We start from the raw sequence: 6,273 nt of genomic DNA on the forward strand, positions 1-6,273 counted from the left end.
TAAAATCCCCCATCTTTTTTTTTTGCCAAAATATTATGCATCTCATCAAAAAGACTTAATACAGCTTGGACAAATTCCAAAACTGGTGATACGATCGGGTTGACAAATAAATAAACGAGCTAAATGAATAGCAGTTTTGTTTCCAGATCGCTTAACATACGGAATATAAATATTATTTAAACTGAAAAATATTACAATAGTTTCCCAAGAAATTCATCCTACACCATCTCCAAAATCAGTAGCATCACAATTGACCTTCACACAATTAATTCTAGTTGTAATTCAATGTTCAGAAGTGATTGGAGGTACAGATGCCCTCGTAATATGAACAATCTTCCATTATGAAATGTGAGTTTTTGTGATTTTCACCACCGATTCAGACTCGATGCAAGCTTTCAAGATTCCTCGAAACCCCAATTGAATCATTCTCAACGATACAAACCAACAAGTCAAAAATACCAAAAACATACTGACCACTCCAAAAAGGAGGACAAACGACCACTCCAAAATGAGGACAAACAAAATACCCAAAAAGATTGGGTACGATAGTCATCCTTACAAAATAAGAATGATTATTGAAAGAAAAATAAAAAACTAATTATTAGATGGGGAAAAAAAGATGGAAGTAATTTTGGGAAAAGGAAAAGAACTTAATTTGAATCTCTTTGAGGTGGCTAACTAGGGTTTGAGAGTCGACTCTCATTGAGAGAGTTGTCTATTTTCAAAAGTTTTAAATCCCCCATCTTTTAAAATAAAAAAAATCATAAACTTTTAAATATCTTTATATTTTGTTGAATTTTTTAAAATCGAAATTGAACAGCAACGGGATTTAATAGACTTTTTAAACTATAAGTTGACAACGCCCAATTTTTTTAAAAAAATACAATCCTTATTAAATATTATCATATTTTTAAATAATTTTTTAGAATCAAAATTTATATCCGGAAATTTTCAAAATCCAAGAAAATCTTGCAAAATCTTAACTGAATATATCTCTAAATTTTGATTTAGTTATGTATTCGTTTAAGATTTAAAATGTACGTTTTAATTAGTTTCATTTTATGCAAAAGAATGCTTGCATTTTCATCTCCATCATTTCTTTTTAATGCGCTCCCAAGTCACAAGGAAAAAAAAAGTAAGCCCGCTATCAAATTTTTGAGGAGAGAATGGAAATGATGCGGGGAGAAAATTTTATTCACTTTCTTTCAAAAAATTTATTTACATTTTTGAGATGATTGAGGATTCTCAGTTTCTCACAAAGTAATTGATTTTATTATTTTTATATTCAAACTTTTTCTTCTCTGCATTAAAAAAATTTATAAAAAAATTATTAGTCAATTGTAGTCACTCTTAGCTCGCTTCCTTTCTCTTCATTCTTAGAAGATTCGTTTCTATTCTATTGTGTTGGCTTCTTCTTCTTTTTTTTTTCTTCCGAGCATAGCATTTACGTAAATAACAAATCAAAAGAGTGCATCATGAAACGTTAGATTGCAATTATCATCCAAAGGACAAGGAAAGAGGAGGACGTGTGGGTACTATTACTATGATGAAGAAACTAAGTTTGATAACTTTGGGAGGACCAATAGGAGGAATAGATAAGTCGAATGAAGCGAAAGGTGATATGTACGTCTGCTTTTTCTAGCTTACCAATAAAATTACCCCTATAATTTTTGATAATCGGGATGATAAGGCCAGAATTGTGAGGTAATATTAAAAATATAATATATGTGATTTCTTTATTTGTATTTCATTGCAAGGCAATGAGTCATGGGTTCTTGAACTACATGATCAATCTCTATCCAAAGTTCTCAACAACCAAATTATCACATCCTTGTGTTTGTATTGTATGCATGATTAATACTTAACCATATTTTATACCAACTAGGAACAAATAATGCACGGCTTTTAGATCTGAAATTAAATATATTGGTGGTGAATGAGTTTTTATATCAGCACTCACAGTATTATATTATTATTACATAGTATTAGTTTAAAGTTTAATATATAAATTATAGGAGCATTATTTTATGCTGCCACTTGAAAAGGACATGTATTCGTGTAGCAGGTCCAGTTCCCATTTCACCTGTATAAATTAAAACCGAAGTTACAAGACTGAACTTAATATGCATAGTATTTAATTTCCAAATTAATGACTATATACATTACTTTTATTACATTTCTTGTTTTATTACTTTTTTGAAAATAAAAACAATCTCTAATCAACATATGTAAATCTCACATTCCGCTCATCAAATATATAAACGGATAGAATGCAAATTACTCGCAAGTAGGGAATTTCAAATAATTTTTTATTGATCCTAAAATAACAAACTTATTCCAGGCATGTTGAATGTGATATAACAACCGCAATATTTCATTACGACAGCTCTCACCTGCCGCAATGAAGGTGTATCGCAGCCCAACCTAATATTCCCCTAAAATATTAGTGACGGATGTAGAATGGTTTAAATCTTGATAACTGGACTATATTTTGAGTTTTTCTCTATAAAAAACAAAAAAACAAGTTACAATTTTTTGCAAAATTGCTGTGCAATTTTATAAGTGATCGACTATAATCTCAGACGCAGGTTTTAGCTTCAGAAACATGAAACGGAAATATTTTTGACAAGTTCCCTAATGTTTTTTGATAGAGAATTCATTTATTTAATCAAGGTTTAACAGTATAGTAGTGGATCGATCTCCAACTCCTTGTATAATTTAAGTTTTATATTAACAAAACATTGGGCGACACATCCACAATATCAAGATGTTTTCTTCCTTGTATTGCAACGACAGCCATAGCTGGCTATCCTCAGCGGTCAGCACAACGTACTTTTAAGGGTCATTTGGTAAATCTGAATCATTTATATCTGAATTATTAATATTTCTGAATGATCTGAATTAATCAAAAATTTGAATATCAATTGATTAAGATCATTTGGTATATATTTATTTTTATGATTTCTGAATGATTAAATTTTGTGATTAAATTTTGTGATTAAATGAGTCTGAAAAAATTACAAGATTTTAAAATTGATATAATATTGAATGTTAAAAGTGCTAAGCATTTAAAATGCTAGATGCACTTAATATTTTAAAAAATAATGTGTTTTAATTAAAAATATAATTCAGACAAAGACATGTATAAATTAAAAAAGGTACTAATACGCTTTAGTAAAAGTAATTGGTTAGTTATTAATAAATATAATATTTTATTAAATAAAATTGCTCATGATTTTTTTATAAAAAGAAGTGTTTTAGTTGGGTAAAATAAAAAGGGCAATGTGTTTAACTTGAAAAAAAATTATTGATTTATATATTAATTAAGTTAGGATAATTAAGTAAAAATAAAATTTAAATAAGAGTAGTTAAGTAAATTAAGCAGGTATCGTACTATCGATCTACTCTCAAATTTTTAAGGTTTCATTGATTATAATATAATATAGTGTAGCTAGATATTAAATTTGGATACATGGAAATATTATTAAAAAACTATTAACTTAATAAAATAACTTGTTTATCATAATATTTGTTTTAATGTTATTGCAAAATGATATAATTATGAATGTCATAATAATTATAGTTAATAAAAATATTAAAAATGAAAGAGAAAATAGGCTTTTGCAAAAAAGAAGGAAAAAAATAATATAAAAGCTTGATAAAAAATGTGGACAGTATCATATGAATCATTCGGATAAAGTTATCTACATGAATGATGAGGTGATTTATATGATAAAGTTATCTACATGAATGCCGAGGTGATTTATATGAATGATCAGGTAATTTATGAATCGCTCATGTGTTAAATGTTTTCAGACAAATGACCTAAATGAAAGATGCAGTCAAATCAGTGTTCATTCAGTAACATTCAAGGGCCAAACAAATGGGGCCTTAATACGGCACGTTTTATTCTATTTTTGTCATTGATATATTTGGCAAATATATCCAAACATGCGTGATCATAAAACATACTACAACCAAACAAATAAATCCTTATAATGTGGTTTTATTTCTTCAACTTATTATTGCTCTTGAATTTCAACCAAATTCATGCATGTATGTGTTACAGGAGATTACATTATATTCTATAATGAAATAAAACAACATAACAATAAGTTACGTAATTATTCTATAATAACATAATATGATAGAACTCCATTATTAACAGACACATGCATTATGCATAGAATCTATGCAGCTGCAACAAGATCCAGCACAAGGCAAAGCAAACAGACACGCGAAATGAATACAACTAAGTTTCAAGCCATCCAGTGTGCAGCTACGAAAGAGTTCATATTCAATGCAGGAAAAAATAAAATAATATTCTCACCTGACAACAAAAAATTGTCACAAACAGCCACACAAAACATCACTTGCTACAAACATAAATCATCCCGGATTTGTTATATTAACAGAAATGCTAAGCCAACAACAAAATTCTAAGCACATCATACACAATTCCTTTTCTCGTATTTGAAGGTAATAATAATGAACAATGACCGTGTCAAACAAGAGTTTAAGACTCCTCAATAAAACCTAAGAATTTAAATGTTATGAGGAATGAGATTAAGAGAGAACCTGTAAACAGGCTAACCTAGCAATTTATTTTTTGAAAAAAACAGGACAAATGACAAAGTCTCAATCCGATAATACCTTTAAGGCTTTCACTAGAACCCATATTTCATAAATAACGCGTATATGTTACAAATGCTTGCTTGCTAAAACTTACATTATTACATATATCTTTGCTAGTCCATTTTCCTCACCAAATGTCTCAACACTCAACATCATTGTATAAATTTTAATTTTGCAAGATTAAACCCCTATCCCAATATTTTGTAGGTCTAGGAAGATCCTACAAGCCACACATGTAAAATATTATATCTATACATGAAATCGACTATAAAGTTGCAATAAAATGATTCTAGATCCTCCTCTGAAGTTGCAGATTAGAAGTATTGAACCTGTTCCCCTGTTGGCTTACTATATTCTATGCCACATGGTGGGTGTCAAAAGATGCTAAAAAATGTACCTCCAGTTCAATTTCAAATAAGACTTGCTCGTAATTCTGTTTAAAAAAATAATAATAACTGGAAGAGAGCTGCAGAACAAACAAAAAAGAGACTGGAACAAAAATTACTGACTCGTATAGTGTGAAGTTGAAAACACAGTGTTGTGCAAATAAAATGCAGAGTGTGTGCCAATGTACCCCGCCCGTTCATAATTCCACTTGAAAGTCCTCAAAATTACAAACCTACCTAAATGTTGGCGCTAACACATTCTTCCCATTTCTAAAAACCATAACGTATGCAAAACACAAGGAAAACACCGAGTTAAGCAAGGCACCACTCAACCTTAATATTGTTCCAAGACATTTACCCAACAGATGACGCACATGTATATTTATTATGAAAAGTAATAATATTATCAGGAAATACTTACAAAACGTTGTCGTATTAGACTAAAATGGCATGTCTCTTCAACCTGACTACTAATCGGACTACCAGCCTACTTCTCATTTTCCACTACAATTTATTATTAAATTATACTAAGTTTCAAGTATCTTAACTTAACTTCTATTGGATTAATAGTACTGAGGGAGACGTTAGAATTAAACAATCCCTACCAAAATGAGCTACAGAGTGATCAAAATAGTCACAAAATAGTTTGCCGCATTCACCCTGGCAACCAAATAAACGTAACCAATTTAAACCACTAACCTCATTAAACACAACACTTCCTAATCCAACCCACATTATATTGTTCCATTCCGCAGATCACCATTAAAAACTAATTACCGCAAATAAAACACAATCACCGCAAACAAATAAAACATATTCCAAACCAACCATATCCATAAAATTCTCAACAAAACTCCTTCAATCCAAAGACAATAAAAAACAGTAATAATTAAGCAAAAACATTAAATAACCATAAATTCAATAACTGCATTAAAAACAATAACCAATTTACACCATCAAAACCTCTAACTACATCAAACGCAGCATTTCCTAAACCAAACCACATTACATAATTCCGTTTCACCAATAATCACATAGCTTAGACAAATAAACGCATAAACATATTTCATAACAACAAACCTCAATTAATCCAAACAAATTAAAAAGCAGTTGTAATTTAAGAAACCCATATAATAACCATAAATTCTGAATCAATAATACCCAATTAACAGCATTTCCTAAACCAAACCACATTATATAACTCTGTTTCACCGATGCAATAATTATATACCTTACGCAAATAAAACAAAAA

Source organism: Apium graveolens, chromosome 5 (assembly GCF_009905375.1).
Source record: "Apium graveolens cultivar Ventura chromosome 5, ASM990537v1, whole genome shotgun sequence".
NCBI lineage: Eukaryota > Viridiplantae > Streptophyta > Magnoliopsida > Apiales > Apiaceae > Apium > Apium graveolens.